Genomic DNA, 14,463 nt, shown 5'->3' with positions numbered 1-14,463 from the left:
ACTTACTGCTTTTTTACTTGTTATTAATATAGATTGAAAAAAAAGAAATTTGTCGGATAGTGTGATATAAAATATAATATTCTTGTTATTCAAAAACTGGTTCACGACTTTTGGTCATTTCACCTCTTCCTGGATGCTAGCACTTCCTTATGAATATTCAGTACATTCATTAATTTAGTCCTAAAATTAGATTAATGTTAAATACTGACTTCTTCCGTCAATTCTTTCTGATACCAAAAACCGCACATTTGGCAACCCCTTTTTAGCGTTCAGACAAAACATGTGTGCAATTTTCTCCTTACCTACATAAGGATGACATTGTATGTCATGTAGGAGTTTAAAGGATTTTTTAAAATAGAATAAAATAATTTGTTTATACTCATTTATTTTTCAATTGCGTATTTTGGTTGATGTTCGTGTGTGGTCATATATCAGTAATAATAGCAATTTCAACATAAATTATTTTATTATTTTGACAGAAGCTCTTGGGATATGTAATGTTGACAATATCTGAAAATGGGGTTTCTACATGACCAGTTAAATGACATTAAAAATGGCAATTAAATTGAAATTAATATTCCTACCCTGATGCGGGAGCATTGAGTCATCTACCGTATTTAGGGGTATCTAAACATTTTCCAATAAATATCCTTCAAAATACAGAAAATATTGTAAAAAGTTTCAGATGAAAGGACCTTGGTAGGTTGTGAACGTATGCTGTAAATTATATTTTAATGCCATAGGCTCGTCCCTCATAATGAAAAGTTTAACTCGAATCCTATTTAGTAACATTCATCCGGATATAGGTTTAAAATTGTTTCGTAAACAATTTTGCTATGATTCGGAAGCCGTTTTTTTGAAATCAGAATCATCAAGAAATATTTGAAACCAAAAAACTATGCTTTGCCTTTTCTGTAATGGTTCGGTATTATAACAACCAGATTTAATATGATAGAACATCATCGTTCCTTGTCCATTCTTTTTCAAATGCATTCACATCGAGCTTAAGAGGGTCATGCTGTATATCATCACCCACACGTACTTAACACGAATTAAATTCAAACGCCATTAACTTTCCAACAAAGAAAACAAAATGACAAACAAATCTAATAAAAAGTGTCAACATTCAAACGACGAACACATGCAGCCACGCAAAGCTATAGCTTTACTTAATTCCCATCACTTTCGTGTAAAACGCACACACGAACAACAACGGTTAACCAACCACAAATCGAAATACATTTGTATGGGGATGCCAAGAAAGAAATTATACAGACGTGAGGATTTTTAATAACTTTATAATGCATATATGAATGAAATATGGCAATACTTTCCAGCATTTTCGGGATGATCTAATATTTACAAATTTCTATGTCGCAGAAAAATGTTAGAGGTGGCTCTTTCTAAAACGAGTGACATTAAATCATAATTAAAATTATACGAATTATCCCCATTGATTAATGGAATTTCATTAGGTAAATTTACTGTATTTAAATAAAATGTATACCATTACTAAATAAAAGATTTCGGCAGTCGTAACCACTTACAAATCAACATAAAACCCATTACTTTGATACGCATATGTCGTTCAAAATAAGTAGTTATTCTTTAGCTATTTAATATCGACCAATAAAAAGAAACAAGTAATGAACCAATTAAGTTCGGCCGGGCTGAACTTTTCATACCCTTTCATTTGAGTAGTAACTCATGTAAAAATAAGTCGGTAAATACCGCAATTCCAGTATAAGATATCCTATTATTAAGAACTTCTGAAAAATATTGCATACAGTCATCAAAATACCGAATTTGGAAATGATAGGGGTTATAGAAAAATGTTGACTTATATAGACATTGTTCAACACAAGCAGAAGAACCCATTACGGAATCTAATACTAAATTTTAAATATTTTCGTTAGAAAATGTGGCTTAAATCATCCAAATATGTATAAGTTCAATATTCACAATAGTTATATTTGCATAATAAATGGAATGTCGGAGCACCGAATAAAACTCCCCAACTCTGAAAGTGTGGATTCTACAATTTTAATACATTATTAAGTAGCATCTATTTTTTAGGAACCATATTAAAATCTGCCCGTCCTCCTGTCATTTTTCTTTGACAGACAATTTTCCATGGAGATCCACATAAGGGTATTCGGATGAATTTAGGCTCATTAATTTATGGAAATTTTCTAAAGTTGTTATTATGAGTTCGTAATAGGTCCCATTTTCTGCGACAGACACTGTTCTTTCCATGTCTTCTATTAAGTATAACTGTCACATAATAGTACCTCGGCACCCGGTATTTTCATGATTTTAGACACATTTTCAACGTGATGTTGTCATGGTAGCTATTTGCAGTTCGCAATAGGTTACACATTCTCCGGCAGATAGTTGTATTTCACAATTTTGGTATTTAGATAATTCTCTTTTTTTTTTTTCAAAACAATTGTATTAAGTATGGTTTTTTGGCAGGTAATTGCCGATACAGATTTAAGTTTTCGTTTGACCCCTATATAACAGAAGAATCTGAATCTCAATATTGATATGATAGAATTGTGTGCAGTGTGGTATTTGAAGCTAGTATTTAATGCCGTCCTTTCTGGCAGGAATTTATTTATATATTGTCTCATATAATTGGACTTCGGCACTTATAGACGTATATTAAACTGTGTTACTTTCTAAATGGTAGAGGTTATTAAAATTTCCGCCTGTCCGATTTTAACAACTTTTTTTACTTGTTTCATAACGACAATTGAGTGCAAATCAATTAAAAACTTAAATTTTCTTGTGTTTAAAACCGGCCGATTTTTTCTCACAATATTTTAATTTAGGTGAAAATCCTAAGAACGAATGGAACTTCACGCATTTTTCAAAATATGGAATGCTATTTTTTCCCATTTCAAAACCTAAAAAATTGTCCTCCCCAAATTTTGTAATATAAATTTACATTTTATTTTGAAAATTATCCAAACACATTACTAGACTAGATTACGATGGACTACCTTGTAAATTATTGTACTATGGAAGTTAGTATATTTTTTATACCCTCCACCATAGTGTGGAGGGTATATTAAGTTTCCATTCCGTTTGTAACACTTCGAAATATACATTTTAGACCCCACCAAGTATATATATTCTTGATCAGCATAAAATTCTATGTCTATTTAGCGATGTCCGTCCTTCTGTGGAAATTTTAAAATTTCACTCAAATGTATATTACGTCCGCTGGTCTTTTGGGCCATATAGGTCCACATTTTGGTATGCCTCCATATAATGGTACCTCCCTAGTTTCGGTATTTTGGTGATTTAAGGGACTTTTTTTCACCGGAAATGTTTCAAATTTGGTATTTGAAGTTCGTAATGGATACAACAGCCTTTGACAAAAAATTGTCCGTGCAGGTCCACGTCTTCGTATAGCCCCCATATAACGGTACCTCCCGATATTCGGTATTTTAATGATTTTAGCGACATTATTAACCGGAATTGTTTCAAATTTGGTAATTGAAGTTCGTAATGGGTAAAACAGCCTATGACAGACAATTGTTCATGCAGACCCACGTCTTCGTATAGCCCACATACATCGGTACCTCCTGATATTCGGTACTTTTTTATTGTTTTTGGCGACATTATTCCCCGGAATTGTTTTAAATATGGTATTTGAAGTTCGTAATGGATACTACAGCCTAAGACTGAAAAATGTCTCTGCAGGTCCACGTCGTCGTATAGCTCTCTGTGCAGGTCCACCTTTTGGTACAGCCCCCATATAATAGTACCTGCCTATACTTGTTATGTTGATGATTTTAGCTACATTTATTACCCATTTTTTTAAAGTTTCGCACTTCGTGGTATATACCCTTGCCAAATTCTTTCCAAATGGTGGAGGGTATTCAAAATTCGGCGCGGTCGAACTTACAACTTTTTAACTTGTTTGCTTTGTGATTAGGCTTTTAATATTAACACTGTAACGTGCTGCGCCAATTTTTCTATTAGACTATTTTCCAACAATGCATTCTGTCCAATCTTAAAGATCATTCGTCTAACATGCCTGACATGGGAGCCATATAATATTGAATCCAATTTTCAGTTCCTCAATTTCGTAATATGCTCTCGACAACAATTTTATTTGGTACCAGATATTTTATAGAGCTCGAAAATACCTCTGCTACATTTTATCGAGAACGGCTAAGATTTGGATATAGTTCCCATATATGTCCTTAATCCGATTTCAGGATTATTGCGCAAATAATGGCTAATGTCAGCCCAAATGGAGTTCATTTCGGGACGTGAGTTTTCATTTTGTGGAACTCGGCTCCGATCCAAATATTTTTTTAATATAATCCTTTTTTGAAGTGATATCATACATCCCATAGCATTGTTATTTGGTATGAAAGATTAATATGTCTACTTCAACTTTAGTGAAAGTCGATTCAGGATTGGATATACCTGTCATGTATTAGTTCCCTCTGAAACCAAACTGTAACTGCTCTAAAGCCAAATGTTGATCTACTTCAAATAAGTTATTTTGTTACGGAAGCTCTACTAGTTATACACAGTTATGTAGGGTATCATATAGTCATTCCCGCCCGGCTTTTGACTCTTCCTTACTGGTTTAATTTTACTTGTTTTATTTCCCTTTGAAGGCGAACTTATTGATCTGAAATTTGCAGTGAAAAGGGAAGCTAGATGGACACTATCATGCATTCACCACTATACGACGCATCTTGTCATTAGTTAAGCGGCTCATCCGGCATATTTAGTTTGGATGATGGTTAACAAATGCCGTTCTTTGGAAAGCTGTAATTATTTCGAGCCTATTGCGATTAAGGATATTCGGATTAAACTCTGGAAATCATCTAGGTTCAACACAAGTTCTTCTAGAAAATCAAATTTCAGATCATTAAGCTCGTCTAATTATAACATCAATTCAAATATTTCTTTGCTACTTGAACATGTCCCAAATAAAGCATTTATCAAGTAGTGAAACAATAGAGGCTGATAAACGATTTAAATTGAATATTTGCTTTTTCAACTTATTTTATGTCCTACGTCGCTTTTTATTTATTTTTAACAGTACATGGGAATATTATTGTTGCTTAAAAGCATCATCATAATCATCAGCGCCATCGTCATCATCATCATAAGCATTGTCATTGTATGATAATTTATCATAAAAATAAAGATACGACCAGGCTTATCAGTTTTAATATAAACGTAACTTGTGATTTTTCCCCATTAATTTTGTGTTTAAGAGCATCGTTTGTAATGCATTAAACCCACGTCAGACCGGTTGACGTCTGGCTACGTTGAAGGGACATATGCACAAATGTGAACGTGAACATTCGCACGCGCTGTAATCTTCTTGTCTTCATCCCAATCATGGACATTATATAACATACAAATCTCTGCTTACTCACTAACATCCAGATAAAGGAAACGAGGAAATATTGTCAGCTTTATGGGAAATGTGTTAAATAAAAAAGGAACTGGGAGGGAATGATAATTTTAGTTATCATCAATTCATATAACTGCATTCTGATGTTTTGCTGACTTTTCACCATAACGATTTCAAAATTGGTTCTTGAAGTCGAAATTTGAAATTTCATATCAAAACAAATTACCCGTATAGGTCAACGTTTCATTATAGGAAAATATAATTATCTTATATAAATAATTCAAAATATTGACTTTGTAGACCAAATATCCAAAAAAAAAATATTTATTTTTTTCCGGGTATTTTCCATTTTTCACTCAACTTTCCCGTTATTTATTCATAACTATTGACTATACAGGATGAATTAAAAAAAAAAAATACAACAAAGTCAAATGCCATAATTTAACATTTTTGTTTTACATTTTATTTTAGAATAAGCTTAGATTTGTTCGAGTTGGTCACCCCTGGCACGAATTATGGCCTTCAATCTACCAATGAAACCGTCACACGCTGCCCAAATGTTGCTTTGCAGTATTTTGGTCCATTACCGGCGAAGCGCTTGCTTGAGGTGATCGACACTTTGGTAGTTTTTAGTGCCAATCTTGCTTTCCAAAATACTCCAGACTTAATAGTCCAAACGATTGTTATCCGGAGATTTTGGTGGCCCTTGTGAGCTAGAAATGAAGCGAGGAACCTCATTTTCTAACCATTCTTGGCTGGCGCGTGCTGAGTGCGATGGTGCTGAGTCCTGTTGGAATGTCCAAGGTCTGCGGCCAAAATGTTTGCGTGTCCAAGGTTTTATACACCCTCCTGAATATTTTCGCGGTAATATTCGGCATTTATTCTGATGCAACGGTCGATTAATACTAGCGGAGAGCGACCATAGGCTGTTATGGTGTCCCACCGCGTCACCGGCGCTTGAGTTCTGGTGGCCAACCGAAGGTGAACTCTTTGGCAAATAAACACGATCATTTTGTTTTGTTTCGGAGAAAACCAAATTCGGCAGTTCACCACTTTCGGCCAAGCGAAGCAACTCTTTAGCTCTTTTGAGTCTATTTTCTTTCTGTTGCAGCGTAAGTTCTTGCACTTTTTGGAATTTCAATGGCTTTACCCCGAACTAATTTTTCAATATTTTCCGAATGGAATATTGCGATATGTTCAGCTCACGAGGCATTTTTCTGCCACTGCGACGCGAGTTCGCTTCTTTACTTTTCGAACCATTTCTGCTGATGTTGCTGCTGACTTCGGTCCACTTCCTTGACGTCGGGCTAGGCTACCAATATCACGGTAATGAGCGATGGTACGAGACACAAAAGATTTATTCACATTTAAATGCTGGAGTGCTCTAACGATAGTCACTTGTGGTTTTCCAGCCAAATATAAAGAAATCACACTATCACACTTGAATTCCATCACGAATAACTTTTGTACTGGAAAATTCTCACCAAAATGCTTTTGTACGCTTGTAAAGAATATAATGTCACTGGAATAATTTTAACAGCTTTCGGACAATTGGCTTTGAAATGACAGCAATCTGAAGTTGGTTTCAGTTTTTTCAGTCAGTCTTCCCAGTCTTCCCGTTCCGGAAGAAATTATATGATGATATGATTTCAATATTAAGCTCTAAAAAAGATTCGCCTCTCTGTTGTTTGATCATTTCATCACTTTCTCTATTATGGGGTTACAAATATTTCACCCAAGCTATTCATACCATCGTCGTCAACTGTACACCAGGAAAAGAGTAAGTACTCCCGATGAGCTGCAAACATTTAGGATTCATAAAAAATCAGAACGATACACATGCCAGAGTCACTGGAGTAACGAACAGCAATAACAACAGAAGTACCGACATCATCGAAAGCAACAATAATTTCAAGTTGAACAGACTATCATTAATCATTGATATTGAAGGCATAAATCACAATTGCAGGCACAAACACAGTCACTCACTCACTCACACACACTGACTAGATTTGATGTGAAGAGCGGATTACATAGAATTATCATATTGCAAAGTCATACGAGAGAAAGTTTTTTACATCACTTCCTGTTCTTTTTTTTTGTTCTGTTGCTCCTTTTTTTGAGAACATGATTGAATGATAAAGACGACAGACAATAACAACAAAAAATAGCAAATAATACTAGTAATAACAATGAGAATGAAAAAAGAGCGTGCAATGGCAAAAAAAAGCGGTGAATCCTTATTAGAAGAATGATATCCTAAATAAAGAGACAAAAAATTAAATTAAGGTAAGGTAATGAGAAAAAGGACAATTTTGCCTTTAAAGAGATAAATAAGTAGCAGGATATGGAACCTTTATCTCTTTTAAATGTATACATTATATTTATTATTGACGTCATTCATTGATACAGTATTAATGACCGACAATATCTTAATTTATGCCATTCTGAATGTGTTTATAAAAATATCTAATGAATTTTCTTTAACGCTTTCGAATTAATATTGTGGCCTTCAAATGGTGTTCTTATAAAATTAGATAAAATTGGATGTTAAAAATCCTCTGTAAGACGAATTTATAAAATCAAACTGAAACGCAACATGGTAGCCATTCTTAAATTTGATCTGATTTTAGACGCATAAAGAAAGGACAAAAGACGGGTAAGCCTGACTATATGATACCCTACACCACTATTCATATTGTGCAGTAACAAACTTAAAAAAAAATTTGTGATTTAGAAAAGCCCGGCTACTAGAAATATGTATAAAATTTAGGAAAAATTTAGTTCCCGTATAAGAGTTTGAACAGAAAAAAAATCTCAAGACCCGGCCAAAGGCCTGCTGCTTCAACGGAGTATCAAACTTAGAAAAAACTTTGTTTCACGTAGCCGGTTTTGGGCATATCCAGCCGAAAAAACTCAATCCCCGCCGAAGGCCTAAAAAAGCCTCAAATTTAGAAAAACTAAACAGAATTGGGGTCTTTGAGTTTGAAGACCCATATCTTTGGATCCAGGAGAGATAAAAGCACAAATTGTAAAATAAGAAGGTGTATATTAAAGGGCTGCAAGTGTGACAATTTTGTCTATTTATGCCATGAAGAGAAAACGCTCGTCATGTTGTACCCTGTTTGATCAAACTCATAACCACATCCACACATCCAACCAAATGCTCGATGTCTCGTCATGTCGGTCACACTCAAACCCATCGTCATAACATGTACCCAGCAAGCATTTGGAAGTGAGTGACTCACTTCCATTTAAAGATGCCACTTCTGCGACGCTTCTAATCGTAATAAATGCGATAGTATGTACATTTACAATAACAAAACTACTGTTGTCTACTTTCTATCGTCACGTAGTTACTACGTAGTGGCGCAAGAAAGTTAAAAGAAGGTATCTCGTGTGGAGACACTATGTAGTGACTGCCATCGGATAAAACAGTGATAGTTTACAACCATTCAAGAGTTGAACATAAATAAGACTTTATTCTATCTGAGGAATTTAAGACACTGTGGCGCAGTGGTAAGCATGCCAGCTTTGTTCTCTGAACACCTCGGTTCGATTCCCAATCCAGACATCACATTTTTAAAACGAAAAAAAATGTTTGAATATTTCATCTAATAAGTAAGAGTTCTATGTAAATTAACATTGGAAAACGTAACAATAACAATAAAAAACAATAAATGCTTAAGTCGGGAGTAAAATTTTTTTTATTGTTTTTTGTTTTTTCACTTCCAATAACTATCGAGGAAGTGACTTCCACGATTTTTAGAAAACTATCGCGGGCGTGGTTCATCTCTTCTCGAAGGATGATCCTTCCGGGGTGAGAAAGCGATATCAGACGCGATGATTTCAATCGCTTAGGCGTGACTTCTAAGTGATTTGGGGGATAGATTCTGCTTGCTGGGTAATGAGCAATAAAAGGGAATGTTGAATAGTGTGTCATACAAAAATGTTCTATTAAAAAAACAACAACAAATATGAAATAATTGCCAACGAAAAAGACACACACGTGATGATGGCAAAGCGCAATCGCTACCTGCTTTTCCGATATGTGAAAAATAAATTTTTTGTAGTAAAGAATTTCTTGACAAATACTAAAATATTAAAGGTACTTTGTTGTTGGTACTTTGTCTAATTGGCCCACAAAAAATTTTCACATTTCGTTGTTATTGACTAAACAATCTAAAATGTTAATCCTTATTAAAAAACAATAATCCCCTGAAAAATGTTCTTATTTTGATTATAATTTCATAAATGTTTGCCTCCAGTAGTGAGGTGTAAATGAGAATGAGTGCTACTGCAATTCACGTACCAACACTATATATTTCCATTGTTCAATTCTGTGCATATTCTCCCAGCAGTCCGCTGGCCATTACAATTTAATACCCATCCAAATGTATGCTATATTGTCAATAGGAAAAAATGAAATAACAGTGGTTAATAGTATACAACTAGCATCCGAATAGGATGAGTCGTATTGCTATTACATTGTGAAACAAAATCCATGTTAGAATTAAAGAACAAAACAAAATACAATAAAAAGTGTCCATCGCTCTTGCATCTGAATCGGATGCCTTTGTATTGTTTTGTAACTTTTTTGTTTATTGTTGCAGCTGGTGTTGTACCGTTATTCATTTTTGACGCTTCTTTCTTTTTTGAAGCAAAATTTTATTCTGTGTAGTGTTTTTGAAAGTGCAAGTGGTGGTTAATATTCAAAATAAATTGATAAAATAAAATGTTAAAATCAGTTTGTAATTTGTGTTTTTTGTAAAACAGATCCCTGAAGATGATTTCCGGAGGAAATCGAAATATTGGATGAATAAAAAAGGAAAAATTCAAAAATAAAAACATAGTTTTTTAATGACCTTAAGCCAAGCAATTAACCAAATAACTAGATAAAATAAAACAATAAAATAAGTTAATAAAATAAGAATATAGTAAGTGTTGTGTATTTTAATAAAAAAAACAGCTGAAATTTAAGATCTACAATCTAACATTAATACAGCGGTGGAATCGGACCCTTCCAACCTTCGCTTACAATGTTGATAGATTTCGGACCCATCCAACATTCGCTTACGTTGTCGGTCGTTATCGGACCCATCCAACATTCGCTTACATTGTCGGTAGATTTCGGACTCGTCTGGCGGCCTAGGCCATCGCTGTGTAAATGTAAGTAGAAATTGTATACAGGCTTTGGATGGGTCGCCCCTACATTGTCATTGGTCTCAGATGGAAGATGTATGTGCTAAAAAATACGCTGGGCTGTTATTGAATGAGAGTCAAATCTCTGCCCACAAACTTTAATTTTAAAAGAACACTATTGTAGGTAGAAAATAGGCAAACAATATTTACCTCTTTTTATGACCAAAATGTTATGATAATCACCAATAAATTGGGATTATTCAGTATATATTTCATTTTTTCTATCCATTTGTTGATGCACATTTTGTTATTGAACTCAATTTTATATTTACGCGGTGTTTGTTACTTCAAAATTACGGCACACACGAAAACACACCCTCACCGTCGAAAGTAACACACACACACACACACTCTCTCAATTTAAGCACATGTACAACACAATTTGACGATGACACGGTTCGATGTCATCGTTGACACCCTGCATTTATGGAGAACACCATGCAAATATTCGAGTCAGCCATGCCACGATCGAACCTTAGACAATGGCACACATGAATCAAAATGGGGGATGTTGTTGGTTGTCATTGCCTCTCAAATACAAAGCGCATGATTGAGTAGGCAAAGTCATACAATTCATACAATTCGTCTTGTGCAGGCCTTTAGTGTATAATTGATGAACCCCATAATGTGTGCTTTTTCGATTTCTTGAGGATTAAAAAAAGTCTTCGGATTCCTGTACCATCCGGAAGCTTCGGCTTTCCGTCCCACTCAGAGATCTCGGTTTCCTATATCCCACAGTGGTTTCCGAAATAGTTTGTGATAGTAGCCATAGTAATAGTATTAATAACCATATTTCGTCCTTCCCGATCATAAACCGCATTCCCGAAAATCATCGAATCATCGTTCTCGAACACCATCGCATCGTCGTTCCCGATCATAAACCGAATTCCCGAACATCACTGGATCGTTGCTTACCGGTTATCAGCCGAATTCCCGAACATAACCGGATCGTTGCTTACCGATTATCAGTCGAATTCTCGAAACCCACTGTATTATTCGTTGCCTGATCATCGGCGGAATTTCCCGAATCACATCATCCTAGTCGTTCCGACAACACACTTGGACTGCTGCCATCTGGAACTAACACCTGTATTATCCCACGTTCTATCAATCCGTAGCAATATACTAGTAGTAGAAGCTTACCTATTAGTTTTGTCATCGCACAACATTTAGCGGGTGACATAGACCACAACTTGTATGAAGTATCTGATGTAAATATTGCAAGATGGCAGATTTGGCCTATACTTTATACGTCACATGTGATAAAATGTGGAAAATGTTTAAATTTGCGACATGTACTAGATACAGTGGACCGAAGTATATCACTTCATCTTAAACTGTTATTGGTATGTTGCGATGTGCAAAATTTAAAGAAAATCAAAGAATTTTTTACAATTTTATAGGAACAAGGGTTATAATTATTCAAAATGTTGACCCCTTGTGAGGGAGGCACTAGAAAGAGTTGACCGATAAATCCCTTATTCACATCTGATCTCGGGTTCAAAGAAATGCTTAGCTAAACCAAGTCTGAAAAGAATAGATGACTTGTTCCGCATGTTATTATATCTATAATTATTCCAAATGTTGCCTTGCTGCGATTCAGTTTAAGGAAAGTTTACAACTATATTTAAAAAAATCATTTTGGTGACTCTTTCTATATATCTCGAATTAAAAATTTTCAATGGATTTAAATCCGATGAATTTCAAAAAAAAAAAAAAAAACAAATATATAACCGCAATCACTTTTGTACACAACAATTTGGTTAGGATCGCGAAAGGATTAGAGACACCAAATTCATTGGCACAGCGCGATAAAAAGATTTTCATTTTTATTGCTAATATTATCATATAAATTTTAATGGGGTCCTTGAAAGAAACAGATGACCTATGCAAAAATTTTGTTTCACTCAAACAAGCGTGATAAAATTGGATTAAAAATTCATAGACAGACGGACTTTTAAACGGCCGCACATGTATAAATTGACTGTGAATGTGATTCTCTATAGATCACGCCAAAGGATTAATTGTTTATCTTGTTTCCTTTTAAGTGTTAAAAACAAAAATATAATACCCTGTGTGGTATAGGTTATGTAAATAAAGTATATCACAAACATTACAGAACAAATGCAGAATATGGCATAATAATTTTAATAGTACCTCAACTCTCAACTTAATAGTACCTCAACCCTTTCCATACCCCAGATAGCCAAGACTTTAAAATTCAAAATGATTCAAAGTAAATACATCCAAATAAATCGGTTAGCCCTAGTACTAGAGTATCTTGAATCAAATGTGGACATTTGGTCGACTTGGTTAGATGTCTCCCCCACAAAAATTCCCAAAAAGGCAAACTTAGGCCAAACCATATGCTGAGTGCATAGCTTGTTTAAATATATATTGCCTTGTTCAGTTCATCTCAGAAGAAGTTCAGTCAGAAGTTCATCTTTTTTATCTGTAGCACACACAATGCGTTTAAATACAAGTCAAAACATATCGCTGATAAATCAGTTTCGCAAACTGCATGCATACATATTTTGCTATCCATCCCAAGGCAAAAGATAATAATTCTTTCACTCCCATCTCTCCATTCCGTTGAGTTTATTTATATCTACTCACTCTTGAAACTTGCCGAAGGCTAATGTAACATTACTTTCTGTTGTCAAATGTTATATACGTAAGCGTAAATATATGTACATATGTGTATAACATATGACCTTAAGATATGTCTAATGTATTTTGGGGTTTACGCATTTCTCAGTAACCGCCTGCAATCTTTAATGTTTATTAAAGTCTTCACAGAACAAATCAAAAGTTTATTTTTGTAAATTGTCAAATAGAGGAAATGAGTTCATAACAAGTGACTAAGGGGTGATAGTATCATCTCGTATAGAAAAACAATAGGAATAGAAAGAAAAAGAAAGTTTGAAACGAGTAAAAAACCTGTAAGTTCGGCTAGGCGGAACCTTGAATACCCTCCACCATTTGGAACGAATTTGGCAATTTTCATAAAATAAAAACCATTAAAAATACGACGACATAGACCCGCAATGTAGCTAAAATCATCAAAATACCGAATATCGGGAGGTACCGTTATATGAGGGCTATACGAAGACATGGACCTGCACTGACAATTTTCTGTCACAGTTTGTGGTATCCGTAACAAATTTCAAATACCAAATTTGAAACAATTCCGGTGAAAAATGTCGCTAATTTCATCGAAATACCGAATATCGCGAGGTACCGTTACGTCAAATAGTGAGGGCTGCATCGTGATTTCAACAAACTGACAGACAGACAGACGGACACCGTTAAATCGACTTAGAATTTTATACTGATCATGAATATATATACACTTTATGGGGTCTACGACGAATATTTATGGATGTTACAAACAGAATGAAAAAGGTAATATACCCTTCTTTTTAAGGTGGCGGGTATAAAAATATAAAATTTAATGGAATTTTTGGACAAAATATTATTTTTCTATATCGCACGACATTTTCCCGAAATTCAAGAACCTGGCTCAATAGGCATTTGAAGCACAAAAATAACAATTACAAGTAACTAAATCGGAGTCGACTGTATGAGACCCATACCCCTCTGGTTGTATACCTCACAGAAAATTCCATGTGTATTGAACCTTAGCTGAACTACATGGCGACTGCAAAATCTAGACAATTCTTAGGTTTTTGGTCAATTTTAAACACTAAATATTTTGCGAACATCTTCCAAGACAATATACCACTATTCTAACCTTAAACCTACCCCATGCAAATTTTCGTGAAGATTAGACTATAATTGCAAACCGAATATAATACCCCCAACACATACGTTTACCTAAGAAACTTGATTTGCAGGGTGAGATG

Source organism: Musca domestica, unplaced genomic scaffold, assembly GCF_030504385.1.
Source record: "Musca domestica strain aabys unplaced genomic scaffold, Musca_domestica.polishedcontigs.V.1.1 10, whole genome shotgun sequence".
Lineage (NCBI taxonomy): Eukaryota > Metazoa > Arthropoda > Insecta > Diptera > Muscidae > Musca > Musca domestica.
This window is presented reverse-complemented; position numbering follows the sequence as displayed.